Below are 15,783 nucleotides of genomic sequence, written 5' to 3' on the forward strand. Positions count from 1 at the left end.
TGGTTCAAAGGGGTTGTTCTTGGCGTCATAAGGAATCTAAGCATACTTCAATTTCTCAATTTGATTGAGAATCCAAAGAGAGGTTAGTGAAATTGTATTTTGAGTTTATTTTATGGTTTGATGAAATGTTAGGGCTTTAGATAAGATGATTGTTGATTGTATGCATGATACCCGATTGTTTGATGAATGCACATTGTGTATTGTGTGAAATTGCCATGAGATAATGAATTAACATGTTTTAGTTACATTATGTAAACAATTAAGTGAATTGTGTGAGTAGTTTTTATTTGATGATTTTTTATAGATATGAACATGGATGTGTGTATGTTGTTGAGTGCAAAAGAGTGGGATGAGAAACATGTTTCTACAAGTATAAACCCACGTGATAAACAACATGATATTGTTTTTAGAAGTAATTTGGAGGACCTTGAGGATTTATATAATCGTGTAGTGGTTCATGAAAGCGCAAGTGAAGTTATTCAAAATTCCGGACTTGCTAGGTTTTTTGAAATTAGAATTAAGAGAGCTGATCAACAAATATCTTATGGTATCATAGAGAGGTGGTGGTATAACGCCAATTCGTTTCATTTCCCAAACTTTAAAATTGGTTTCACCCCTTTAGATTTTGTTCACTTATCCGGAATTCCTATTGGAAATAGTCGTAGAATATTGGAATACATCGCTACAAATAGATGGAAAAGTAGAGAAAATCAAGAACTAGAGAATACCTACTTTACGCCTATGCATGGGTATGCAAACTACAACAAGAAGTCGGGTGATTTTCCTATTAGTTGCCTCGCAAAATATATTAAGGAAAATCCAATTAATGATGCAAATTGGGAGATTATTACTCGATACTTCTTACTATGGGTGATTTCAAAAATTTTAATGGCACGTAGCACTACAAGAGCAAGCAAAGGTTGGATCGTTTCCTTGCGTGATTTGAATGCAATTCGTGATTATGATTGCGGTTCGGCTTGTTTTAGTCACTTGTATAGTAGCATGAGTGCGGTTGTTAGAGGTGGAAAAAACATGTGTGGAATGGCGATACTTCTAGAATATTGGTTTTACATATACTTTCGTACTTTGACGCATTTTCTCAAAGAAGATGTACCTCTTGATGTATGGCCTGCGATTATGATATTTAAGAAAGATAGTCTAGTGAAGTTTCAAAGGGATAGTGCTAAACACTCCCTTACTACAGCTCGCCAACAAATTGAGTTGAGGACAATTGTTGGAACGTTATGGAAACCATGGTCAACTAGTGTGTATAGAGATCATCCTGATATAGTGCAAGCTCGTGAACTCTCCATGCGAAGAGTGGCTTTCTATAATCCAGAAAACGATAATAGTATCATGTATCTTGGTGAACGGTTTTTAATGCAAACAAGGGAATTTATAACAATTCCAAGAAGTCCACGTGAAAGTTTGGAAGACCTTGTTAACCCACCGGATCCTATTGATGTGGTTGAAGGACGAGACTATAAACATGTTGAAGAGAGTCGATATGTGTGGTGGTGGAAGAAACAATCTATTGGATTTTTGCTTACAGATGTGCTGCGTCAAGATAACAGAGATGAAGTTGGAGCTGCAAGTACTCAAGATCCAACATTTCTTGTGAATCAGGTCCCCCCAATACATCCAACACGGTATATGTATGACAACGTCTCAAAAGTTTCACATGAATTTCCAAAAACTTCATGGTATATCGTACGCTCAGACAGTGAAGGCAACCGTGTTCAAGTGCCTTTGCAACCACCCGAAGCTCCTCCATTTTAGTATGATAGCAGTTGGGGAACAAGGGTTAGTAATTTTTGGTTTTAACTCTTTCAATTATTTTGTTTGCCATATTTTTATGATTTTCTTTACACATTAAAAGCTCTTTAACATATTTGCTATGTTGGTGTTTCTTTTCAGGAGCAATGGAAAGATCTAGTGCTCAATTTTGCTACGTTAAATGTTACAAAGGACAATTATTGGTTTGAACAAGATAGTGCACAAGATCTTGGGCATTACGGAGGGGAAGGATCGATGTCAACCCAATCATGTTATGATCTTGCAGAAAACTCCCAATATTGTCGTAAAAGACCAGCCACAAGTCATGACTCCGCATTAGATGATGCACCATATGAAAGAATTCAAGATACACAATTCACCCAAATGTTAAATAATAGTGATGGTTTTACTTGTGATGAAGTGCAAAGGATGTTGGGAATAGAACCGTGTGATTAGTGGGTTTACTGTGGTAACATAGATGTAGTCTTGATGGTGTATGAATTCAAGAATGTGGGAATGAATGTTTCTTTAGTGTATGAATGTCTTTTCTTTATGTGTGTGTATGAATATCTTCTCTTTTGTATGAATGTGTTTTCTTTTGTCTTTTCTTTATATGTGTGTATGAAAACCTTGAAATGCTTACAATATTTGAGCTTTGTTTACAGGTGCAATATGGACGATGAAAATACGCTAAGGAGGTATTTACTAATGAAGTATGGTATCGATCTTAGCATTGGTGATGATAGCGAGGAGAGAGCAATTGTGGTATACCAGTATATGACTCAAAGAATGCATAGGCTCTTCCAACCGGTGCCTCAAGAAGTATTGACGCGATAAATGGTGGATAGGCAACGAGAGGATGGAGATGCAAGGATGATGCATGCCTACTTTGGACCTAACTGTACTTGGGGCCCTAAGAAGTTCCACCAACGTTTGGGTATGTATCGACCTCTTTTCTTACGTATTCTAAGTGAAATAGTTTTTGCGGATCCTGCTTTTGATTTCCAAGTTGATTGCACCGAAAAACTTGGCCACTCTCCCCACATGAAGATGTATGCCGTAATGAAATGTTTGTGTAAAGGCATAGCCGCTGATAGCACAGATGATTATGTCCGTATGGGAGCACCGACCATCTATATGTATGTGAAGAGGTTTACTAGGGTAATTGTTCGGCACTTTGGTCCAAGGTATATGTGACTTCCTACAAGAGAAGACACAGAAAGATTATTGGCAGAAAATGCAGCTAGAGGGTTTCCTGGAATGCTTGGAAGTGTTGATTGTATGCATTTTCAGTGGAAGAATTGTCCAACAGCATGGGCAGGTACGTTCCGTGGACATGAGAAAAAACCTACCATCATCTTAAAAGTTGTGGCATCATATGATCGGTGGTTTTGGCATGGTTTCTTTGGAACGCCAGGGTCGAACAACGACTTGAACGTCTTGGCTCAATCTCCACTTTTTGATATGATGGTTAATGGTTTAACAACTCCTTGTAATTACCGCATCAATGGCCACAGCTACGACAAGGGTTACTAGTTGGAGGATAATATATATCCACCATTGTCTTGTATTGTGAAGTCATTCAAAATTCTTCTTCCAAATCAGCCAGCCAATACGCTGTTCAATAGATACCAACAAGCAAAGAGAAAGGATGTTGAAAGGGTTTTGGAACTCTCCAAAACAAGTTCCAAATAACAAAAAAGCCAGCAATATATTGGGATAAGGAGGATATAAACTTTATTATCAAGGCTTGTTTGATTTTTCATAACATGGTCATTGAGAATGAAAAACGTAACTTAGATTGGGGTCAAGTCGTGAACAAACCAATACGACAGGTTACTGGAATACCGAGGTCATACCACGAGTTAAGGAATAATGAGGCATATATCCAACTCCGCAATGATCTTGTTCAACATATTTGGATACGACATGGACTAGGTCTCAGAGACGGTGAAATGCCACCAGAATCTCCCCCTCCGCCACCAGATGATCTTGACGGTTCAGATGGTGAATTCGATCCTGCCGATGTTTACCCACCAGAAAAACAACTTTAGTCTTTTTTCGTAAGATTTCTAAGAACATCTTTAGTCTTTTTTCGTAAGATTTCGAATGAACTTGGTTGCAATCCTATGATTTTTAGATTTTAAAATTAAGAAATATTAAGTTTTTCATTGTATTATTTATGGTTTTCATTGTTTTCAATTTATGGGTTTCACTGTTTTCAAAATAGAAGAAGTTATGGATTTTCAAAAGAGAAGAAAAAAACTAAGTATGGAACTTGAGGAATTGGCTTAGGTTCTGGATGTTTTTCAAGAAAAGCGCAAATAAGAATAGCGTTTAGCGCTATTAAGAATAGCGCCAAACGCTATTAAGAATTGCGTTTCATTCCTAACCATTAGATCTGTAACGACTCCTTCTAATCAACAACTCACAAAAAAACGCCATTAACAATAGCGTTTCAACGGCTATTTTTTTGAATTCGAAATTTTCCCTATAAATTGATCACTTCTCAGCTTAGACCAAAACCATTCAGTCTCTAGATTTTTCTCCATCTTCTTAAAATTCGTTGCAATTCATACTTTTTTTTTTAACCATGGCAAAATATCTTACACCCGAAGATGTTGCAATCACCAAAGCTTGGATAAGCATTACACTTGATGGTGTTGCCGGAGTTGATCAAAAATCAAACCAGTTTTGGGAGCGGGTATTCGATACCTATGTAAGCAGCTTTGGGAATAAAAATGACAGAACTGTTCATAAGTTGCAAACTAGATTTGGTACCTTGAAAAACGATGTCAAAAAATGGGTTGGTATCTTAAGAAATTTGCATAGAAACAATGCAAGCGGATGCGAAATTGATGATCTTGTAAGTTTTATTAATATTTCTTAATGTATATCATTTTATTTTATTGAAGGATTTATAACTTGGGTTTTTGTTTGTTTTTTGTAGGAGAGAAAATCTAGATTGGAATATAGTAAGGTTAGCAAGGGAAAACCTTTTCAAAATGAAGAGGTGTACCGACTTTTCAAAGCCCATGTTCTCGGATTCAATCCCGAAGAAATTGATCCTACTAAAAATGTGGAAGATGAATCAGACGCTCCTAGTGTTGATGCTTCAACAAGTAGTGCTCCCGCAAGAAGCGACCCAAGATGGCATGAAGAGGATGGCCCTCGCCGAGCAACGGGGAAAAGGGCTCAACAAAGGGAAGCTTCAGAGCTATCGGCCATCAACGACGGAACTGAGCGTATTTTGAAACATTTTAGTGAAGAGAATGCAAAGAAGATGGCAAGATTGGATGGACAAGAAGAATATTTATTAACTATTGCAGAGACAAAAAAGAAATCCGTGGATTTGGCTTTGGAGAAACATGAAATCGAAGTGTTGGATGTGGTGGTTGAGACCTTGCCGGAATGGAAGCAACAATTTATGTTGGATAAACAAAATAAGATTTTGGAAAAACATGGTTATCCTCCTAGAACACTTGTTTATCCTAGCACTAGCAATGTTCGTCATTTCAATATATGAAACCATGTAGCTTATGGAACTATGTAGCTTCAATTATGTTTTTTTCTTATTTTTTTTTTGCAATTTGATGTTGTGGAATCAATGTAGTTGAAGTATTTTTAGTATCAATCAATTTTATCTTCTTTTTGATTTGATTTGATTCAATATATGAAACCAAAAAACTAGTTTGTTCAAGAGGAAAAAATGAGAGACTAGAAAAAAAACTAAGTATAGGATTGGAGAAGTGGAGTGGCTCCTGAATGTTTTTTGTGGTTAGCGCAATTAAGATTGGCGCTGAAAAAAGTTGTTGTTAACAGCGCTGAACGCCATTCTTCTTAGCGCTTGACTTGCGCTATTTTGATTAGCGTTCAGCGCCATTCGTATTGGTGTTTCTTGTCCTCTACTGCGCCAATCTTATTGGCGTTCAACGCTATTCTTATTGGCGTTTAGATGGATTCCACGAACCCTTTCACCAAACCATGGAATGTTGCTTGGATTTTCTGTGGAAAACCCCAACTTGGAAGCCACTAGACTTGACATTCCATGAATTTTCCACACTTGGAATATGTTGGATTCCACCATAAGACTTGCTCTCACATGAACATTAAGTTGTACCATTAAATTCTTGTCGTCTTAGATCCATAAAAAAATAAAAATGTAGTAAATCCTTTTAGTAGAGGGGTCACAGGAAAATACAATAGTGGTTAATATTTTAATGCCATGCTTGGTAAGACGCATAAATTTGCAGTTGCAAAAAGTTACATGGAATTTCTGCAAATGCAAATATCTTCTAATTCTTACGGTAAGGCCTATTCCTATGGGTATGCTAAAAAAATATTGTTTGGCATACCAGGTGGCATGGCAAACGAGTTGTGTCACTATGGAAAAATCACTGAGCGACAGAGTTTCTAGCAAGCGATATTACCTTTAGCGCCAACGGCTAGTTCTTTATCGCTATAAATAGGTAATTTTCAAACTCAAATGTTTACCCCAAAATTTTTACACAATTTTTTTCTCTAATTCTCTTTTTCTTAATCAAAATTTCTCTATTTCTCTCTTTTTCAATCTAATTTATTTTTTTGAAATTTCTCAAATGTCACAATTTCAAACCCAACTTGATTCGGCAACACAACTTGATTTTTCGGGAGTAGTGCTTGAAGGTGCCGTTAATAAGATATGTGATAAGTATAAATAAATAAGTAAGAAGTAACGAAGTCTCCAAGTTTTGGATATCAATCAAGTCAAAACCACAACTAAGAAAAGGAAAAGAAAATTTCAAGGCAAGGAAAATCAAGGCAAAACAAATTTGAAGCCAAAGAAGAAGATAAACAAAGGAGAATCCGTTCATGAGCGCATTGATTGGAAATTTGGTGAAATGAAGAAGATTAACAAGATGAAGAATATTGTCCCAATTTTTTATTTTTAAAATCTATATTTCAAAATATTATTGTCTAGTTTTATATCTTGTAAAAAATGACTAAGATTATATGGAAGTCATGAATTTGAAAGTTTGACGAGTAATGTTTAAAATTAAGCTTAATTTTATTCTGAATCCAATCTTACATTTAAATATTAAAACCTAATATTAAGTGGACAATCGAGAAATGTATTACATAAATATTGGACAATATTTGGGCAAACATTTTAAAATGTCGAAATAATTTTCAAATCGGAAGTCTTTTTCGTAGGTGCGACGATATTCCGCACGACACCTACGTCGAAGTTCCATCATAGTTGCACCATCCACACGACACCTTTGTTGAAATTCCATCATGGATTCACCATTCCTCAAATTTGGACCTTCTTGATGAAGTAAAGCGACAAATCTACTAACTTCCTTATTGATTGTACTGAAGTGTTGATTCAATTCTGAAACATCACAATTGTTGAGATTCATTGTTTCTTCTTGAAATTTCCCAAAAATCATTTGCCATAATGTTTCGTGATGTAAGGCATTTCCTAATACAATATCCTCAATATAAGAAACATAATTCTTGCAAATACATTCATCTTCCGCAACAGTGAATTTTGGTTTCCGCCTTATTTGACTTCTCCTATTTTGATTTCTAAATCTAATTTGACTTCTCCTAATTTCATTATCCACATAGGCACGATCAAAAGCTCTTCGATTTGCGACAACACTATGGTTTGCTACGAACTCAATAATGCTCATATTATCATCCATACTCTCTGAGGAATTGGAATAGTGATGAAAATAATTGTAGATTGAGAAATTCTAGAGAAATTTAGAAATTCTGGTGTGAGTTGAAATGAGATTGAAATTAGGTGAAAAGAATTATAGATTAAGAAATTCTAGAGAGATTTAGAAATTCTGGTGTGAGTTGAAATGAGATTGAAATTAGGTATTTATAGGGGGAAAATACTAGCCGTTGGATGAAGATCTGGTAAGCGATGATCTAAGAGACCAGCGAGCGATGGCTTGACCATCGAGCGACTGACACTCTATCGCTCGGTGGAAACTCTGTCGTGTATGCCTATATGTTATTCCTGGCATATTGGCATACGAGTTTGGCATACCCATAATGGGTGCATATATGCCAAAAAAACAGTATTGGCATATGCATAGGAATAGGCCTAAGCTTTGCTTTTTTCTATAAGTTCGACAAAATTTGGCCGTGGCGTAGCCGCAAATTTTGTGGGATATTCGCATTAGGATGCCAAGCAGCGGCTAAGTGTCACAAAAATGTTCCACAGAACAGTAGTATATTTAACAATCAATAGAATCCACAAATCAAAAATATGTTAGCAAATAAATTGGTATGATCCATTTGTACCGCAAAATGCATCGGGAAGCTCATGAATAATTTGTGGAGTCCATCCTTCCATTAGTCTTCTAGGAAATACCATTGGATCTTCAACAATCTTTTCCGTCTTACTCCCTTCTTCATGATCCATTATAGTAACAACATTTTCTTTGGCTATAATCTGTCAATGTACCCGGACAACCCTTAACTATTATTTTGAGTGTACCAGTTGTTCCAACTGTTAATTAGGGTTAGTAGTAAATTAAATGCTAATTTCAGTTTAATTAAGTACTTAACTAGTTGTTAGGAGTTAAGGGTTTTGATCCAACCACGTATAGGGTTGTTATCCGAGCTCATTAGGGTTTCTAGCTTTCTCTTGTTTAAAAGAACTCACTGAATGAGCTGTAAGATTCAAGAATTAAAAAGAAAAGAAAGGACTGGCTCTGCGGAGCTCAGTAGGTTATCCAGATATCTTTCTTTAGTGTCTATCTTCATCAGTGTTAGTACTACCATTCATTACAATTGGTATCATCCAGTGTCCTTCATCTTCATCACGACAGGAGGTCCTACGATCAAAGAGTTAGACACTCAAACAAAAGATCTGAAACACCTGTTAACAGCTTTAAATGATCAACACACCCGTGAATCTGCTGCTCGTACTACTGAAGCTAAATCACATGGTGAGAAGCTTGATAATATATGTATCATCTTACAACATCTCACTACTGCAACGAATGCCACACAAACAAAACTGGATAAACTCATTGATATTATGGTTGTACACTATGATTCTCAGAACCGCCCTTCTCCACCAACACCACCTTCTGAGCATCTTTCTCAACACCAACCATCTTTTTCCATGGGTAGTACTTCTACATCTCATTTAAAACCACCAAAAGTAGATCTCCCAAAATTCAGTGGTGAAAATCCTAGAAGCTGGCATCGCAAATGTGAAAGATACTTTCAGATCCATAATGTGGAGGAACAACAGAAAGTGGGTTTTGCTTTTATGGCCTTAGGGGGTAAAGCAGACTCTTGGTTTTTTGATTTCTCTGCTGGTAAAACTTTTATTGTTTGGTCTGTTTTTGTTGAAGGTATATGGTGTAGATATGAAGATCTTGCTAATGATAATTATGTGGGTTGCTTCAATAAGCTCTCTAAAATTACTACAGTTGAAGAATATTTTGAGCAATTTGAGTTATTAAAAAGTCTTATGATTAATAAAAAAAACCCTCTCTATCTGAGGAATATTTTTTCATGAGTTTTATTAGTGGTCTCAAGGAGGAGATTCAAAGTTCTGTGAAGATGCATAAACCAATTACCTTGTCCCAAGCTTTCTATCTAGCCAGATTGCAAGAGAATGTCATTTCTTCTCAACAACAACACACTCCAAAAAACCATCTTCTCAAACCACCAACTACATCTTCTTATTTCCCAAAAACCTTTTACCCTCCACCCAAACCCACTACATCAACTACATCAACAACACCTAACGCAACTTCATTTATACCACTTTATACACATCCTTCTTCCAACCCACCAGCGAGATCTGTATATGTTCCACCCATTAGAAGACTTACCAAGAACAAATGAACCAACGCAGAGCAAAGGGACTTTGCTACAATTGTGATGAAAAATATATTGCTGGTCATAGGTGCAAATCTCAACAATTGTTTATGGTTATGCTTGAGGATGAGCTTCCCCAAACTGTTGAACTTACCACTCAAGAATCAATTGAAGACTCCACAGTGGAACCTGAGATGGAAATTTCTTTGCATGCTCTTACTGGCCATATCAGTGGTAACACTATCAGACTACCAAGGTTACTCAAAAATCAACATATTACAATCTTGGTGGATACTGGTAGCACCCATAGCTTTATAGACTCTGCACTTGCAACCAGATTAAAATGTTCAGTCCAACCTACAACTAATATGATGGTAACCGTAGCTAATGGGGACAAAACTACAAGTACAAGGATGTGTAGACAACTCAATTGGCAGATGCACAACCACCATTTCACAGGTGATTTCCATTTACTTCCCCTTGGTGGCTGTGACATTGTTCTTAGAGCTGATTGGTTAAGAAAATTGGGAGATGTGGTCATCAACTTATCTACATTGTGCATTTCCTTCCTTCATCAAGGCTCTCATATCCCCCTGCAGGGTATCTCTTCTACACCTACTATTAAGATGATAAGTGGTAAGGCAGTCAAATTTTTTTTCAGAAAAAACACTCATGGGCTTATATGCCAACTTTTTTCCATTTCTATTGAGCCAGTTCAGGATGAAATTCCACCACCCATCCAGGACTTATTACATGAATACCAGGACATATTTTCAGAACCATCACAATTACCACCACAAAGAGTCTTGGATCACCAAATTCCATTAAAATCCAACTCATAACCAGTAAATTTAAGACCCTATAAATACCCATTCATTCATAAATCTGTAGTTGAATCTTTAGTCAAAGAAATGCTTCAAACTGGAGTTATCCAACCCATCCATAGTCCTTTTGCTTCCCCAATATTGCTGGTGAAAAAGAAGGATAAATCTTGGCGCTTTTGTGTTGACTATAGAAAGCTGAATGAGCTCACCATCAAAGACAAATTTCCAATAGCTGTAATTGAAGAATTGTTGGATGAGTTACATGGTTCTAAGTTTTTCACTAAGATTGATCTGAGATCAGGGTATCATCAGATAAGGTTACACATTCCTGATATCCCTAAAACTGCTTTTATAACACACCATGGGCATTATGAATTTAAGGTCATGCCATTTGGCTTAAATAATGCTCCTACAATATTCCAGGCTTTAATGAATTCTGTTTTTGGAGCATTTGAGAAAATTTGTACTTGTGTTCTTTGATGACATTTTGGTGTATAGTGCTACTCTCACAGACCATGTCCAACATTTGTCATTAGTTATTTCTCTTCTCAGACAACACCAACTATATGCCAAGTACGCAAAATTTTTCTTTGCCCAATCCTCTCTGGAGTATTTGGGGCACATTATCACAGCAGATAGAGTGGCAGCTGACCATGAGAAGATTGCAGCCATGCAAAATTGGTCAGTTCCTTCCACCATTAAGCAACTCAGAGGTTTTTTGGGATTGACTGGTTATTACAGGAAATTTGTCAGAGGATATGCTTCAATTAGCAAACCACTCACTGACTTATTGAAAAAGAATGCATTCCAATGGTCAACAGAAGCATTACAAGCTTTCAATCAACTCAAGGATGCAATGTGCTCTACACCAGTATTGGCTCTCCCTGATTTTTCCAAGACCTTTGTAGTAGAATATGATGCTTTCTCTCATGACATTGGTGTTGTTCTTATGCAAGAAGACAGAGTCATAGGTTTTTTCAGCAAGCCATTGGGTCCCCAAGCTATGACATTGTCAACTTATGAAAATGAACTTTTAGCTATTGTCAGAGCTGTCACTAAATGGAGGCATTATTTGTTGGGACATCAGTTTATTATCAACACAGATCAATAAAGCATCAAGTACTTCATGGATCAGAACCTTACCACTGTGCTGCAACAAAAATGGTTAGTGAAGCTTTTGGGATTTGATTATACAATCCATTACAAACAAGGGAAGGACAACACAGCTGCTGATGCTCTTTCCAGGTTGCCTTCTGAAAATTCAAGCACATGCACTGCTATTACACTCTCCACCCCAACTTGGTCCTCTGATGTTATTCACTGTTATGAAAATGATTCTACAGCCTCTCATCTCGTTCCAAAATTGCTGGTTAATTCTTCTGCAATTCCACGTTACTCTTTTTATGATGGTATCTTAAGATACAAACAAAGGATATATGTGGTTATATGCAACAAGCTAAGAGACTCATGTTAGGGTACTGACCCTAAACTCGTCATAAGCCCATGGGTAAAACTCAACTCGAAAACCGGTTAACTTGATGAGGGAACCCATTGACTTATAAACTACCAATTAAGCCCCATCTAACCAATGAGGGACTAGGATCCCAACATCTCACCACGCTTCCAGACCCAACGTCCTCGTTGGACCACTCTATCGACACTGACCCGAAGGTAGCCCTTTCTCTTATGGCGGCTTCATTCCCCTATCAGTATTCAATGCGGGTGACAACTGCGCCCATATATAGGTGCCCCAACACTTTAATCTAGCCTATAGGTCACCCTTTCGTGGAGCGGGCATGGGTCGTGGTGGTTGGCTCTGATTCCAATTGTTAGGGTACTGACCCTAAACTCGTCATAAGCCCATGGGTAGAACTCAACTCGAAAACCGGTTGATTAGATGAGGGAACCCATTGACTTATAAACTACCAATTAAGCCACATCTAACCAATGTGGGACTAGGATCCCAACAACTCAATTCTACATTCTGTGCATGCATCTTCCATTGGAGGTCATTCAGGTATCCAAGACACTTACATGAGAGCCAAAACTTATTTTTATTGGAAAGGACTCAAGAAGGAGGTGTTACAGCTTGTCAGTCACTGTGACATCTGCCAAAGGAACAAAAGTGAACTTACTCATCCAAGTGAGTTGTTGCAACCATTGCCAATTCCCTCCCAAGCTTGGCAACACATTACCATGGACTTTATTGAAGGCTTACCCAAATCTAACAGGAAGGATGTCATTTTAGTGGTGGTTGATAGGCTCACTAAATATGCTCATTTCATCATCTTGAGTCACCCATTCACTGCTTCTTCAGTGGCTCAGGAATTCCACACACATGTGTTCAAACTCCATAGCCTTCCTGCTTCAATCATCTCAGATAGAGATAAGGTATTTACCAGCAACTTTTGGCAAGAACTTTTCAAAGCAATTAGGGTAAATCTTCAGCTCAGCACTGCTTACCACCCTCAATCAGCACTGAGAGGGTTAACTCTTGTGTGGAAAGCTATCTAAGATGCATGATAGGTCATAAACCAAGGTGCTGGTCTTCATGGCTTCCAATGGCTGAGTGGTGGTACAACACCAACTACCACACCCGTCTACAAATGACACCCTTCAAGGCATTATATGGATACACTCCTCCTCACTTGGCATTTCCAAATGAAGTCACTACATCTGTTACAGCAGTAGAGAAATATCTCAAACAAAGAGATGCAGTTTTGGATATTCTCAAAGACACTCTTCATAAAGACCAAGAGAGAATGAAGTGGGTTGCCGATAAAAAGAGGACTGAAAGAACCTTTGGTGGGATATTGGGTTTATCTAAAGCTTCAGCCTTATCGGCAGTCCTCTCTACAGGTGAGACAAAATCTAAAGCTCTCAGCCAGCTTTTTTGGACCCTATCTTATAACGGAACGTATTGGAGAAGTGGCTTATAAGCTAGACCTACCTACACGTTGCCGTATCCATCCAGTTTTTCACGTTTCTCAACTGAAGAAGAAAGTTGGTGCCACTCAGATAACCACCCCTACACTACCACCAGTTGATGATGCAGGTTAAATTGTTCTCAATCCTGTGGCTGTGTTGGACACTCGACAAATCACTAGACACAGCCATGAGGTTGCTCAGTTATTAATCCATGGTCCCATACTACTGCTGACGACGCTACATGGGAGGATGCAACTCATGTTCGCGTCCACATTCCAAAATTTCATCCTTGAGGACAAGGATGGTCTAAAAATGGGGTATTGTCATGTACCTAGACAACCCTTAACTATTATTTTGAGTGTACCAGTTGTTCCAACTGTTAATTAGGGTTAGTAGTAAATTAAATGCTAGTTTCAGTTTAACTCAGTACTTAACTAATCGTTAGGAGTTAAGGATTTTGATCCAACCACGTGTAGGGCTGTTAGCCAGGCTCATTAAGGTTTCTAGCTTTCTCTTATTTAAAAGAACTCACTGAATGAGTTGTAAGATTCAAGAATTAAAAAGAAAAGAAAGGACTGGCTCTGCGGAGCTCAGTAGGTCTCTTGTTTTAGTCTCTATCTTCATCAGTGTTGGTACTACCATTCATTACATAATCTCCAATAGTTGGTCGTGCGCCGATGATGCTATGACGACCCTATATGAATGAACATGTACCGTTAACCTTAACACCCTAGATAAACAAATAAGGGAAAAAACACAAGATGAACTACCACTTACAACACTAGAAAGTCGAACTTCCTGTTCAAATGATTCAAACAGAAAACTTGGCACATGTCTATCGTCTTCTTTAACTAAACATCGATAAGCAAGAACCGGGGTTAAATGATCCGAAAATATGCATTTCCTTAAAGGAATCAAATTTCCTTTTTTTTTTTTGCTTCTTTGAACTTCACTTGATCACAAAGTACAGGAAAAGTAGCACAACATTTCAAAAATGGGAAACAAGTGGAAGAATTTAATAAACTGCGAGGATTAGATAAGTTGCTTCTCATACAAAAATAAACGGATTCATTAGTCGAAAATGTTTGAGTTAAACGGGGAAATGATTCAAACAAAAGAGAAAAATTTGGTGAAAACGCTAATTTTTCCATTATGGTTTTCAAAACTGAATGGAGGTTTTGAGAACCCAGAAACAATTACTTAAGTAGAAAAGTTTCATAGGATGCTGTATACTAGATTGTACTAAAAAGATCAGACAAATCAATTTGTGTAAAATCCGTGCACTTTTCTTTTATGTACCATCTTATACGAATTGACATACACCAGATTTATTTGGGAGAATTAGTACCACCGATGAGCGTCGCATATGAATCCAGTTTCATTTTTGCTATTTTTTTTGTGTCCATTTCACTCATACTAATTTTTACTCGCCCACTAGAATCATGTTTTAAAAATATTTGGACAATCAACCCAATTTCCGTATGTGTAACGAAGGAAAGGTAAAGAGTAAAACCCTCGGGGTAATTAATGAGCTACAATGTTCTTTCAAAAGCGATAAAAAATAAAAATTCTCCAATCAATTTTATTAAACCCGAGAAGGATGATCGATATATCAATTCAGTTGAAAATGATAGTTTTAAAGGAGGTTATGACGTTTCAAGAACACTAATGATACCAATTGGATGTACCATAAGGCAATTTTAGAGAGATGAAGACGATGTGAGCCTCGGAGTGAACAATTTCATACCTTTCTTCGATTATAATACTCCATCTGTTTCTGGAAAAGTGTTACTTTCACTTTTTCATTTTAGCCTAAAAATAAGCCAAATTGAAAAAGTGAAAGTAACATTTTTCCAAAATAAAGTACAAAATAAAGCTAGGCTGAATTAGACAAAACAAAGAGCGTCTAACATTTGAAAGTTAGAAACACATCAACGGTTTTTGCCTCATTATTTTTGTTAATAATTAGGCAGGTCCTTATGGGCATGACAAATATTCAAGTTTGCCATTTATGCACCCACTATGGAGCTGACAAACTGGCATGGCTAAGTGGCAAATTTGCCATTTAGCCAGGCCAGGTCAAGTTTCTACCGAGCGATCGAGACTCGACCGCTCGGCCGAGACTACACCGTTCGGTGTTTACTACACTGTTAGCGGCTTTTATAAGACCAGACGGTTTAGTCTACACCGCTACGTAGAATCTGATCCAACATCCATAAACTTCCCCCTACAAATACCAAATTCCTCTTCCATTTTAACTCACACCTTCTCTTTTCTACTCTTCACAATTGTTAATCTAAAACAAATTTCATCATCCAACTCTTTCATTCACTCGTACTGTATAATTTCTTTAATATGTCTCAATCTAATACTCAATCTAATAAAAATAAGAAGATTAGGGGTCTAAAATTTATCGTAG

At 37.2% G+C, this 15,783-nt stretch overlaps 1 pseudogene; it reads right to left on the bottom strand.

Moving 5' to 3' along the window:
- The window catches only part of LOC113278969, a 29,272-nt pseudogene extending 14,757 nt beyond the window's left edge, over window positions 1-14,515 (bottom strand).
- Window positions 14,516-15,783: the final 1,268 nt, after the last annotated feature.

Source organism: Papaver somniferum, chromosome 5, assembly GCF_003573695.1.
Source record: "Papaver somniferum cultivar HN1 chromosome 5, ASM357369v1, whole genome shotgun sequence".
NCBI lineage: Eukaryota > Viridiplantae > Streptophyta > Magnoliopsida > Ranunculales > Papaveraceae > Papaver > Papaver somniferum.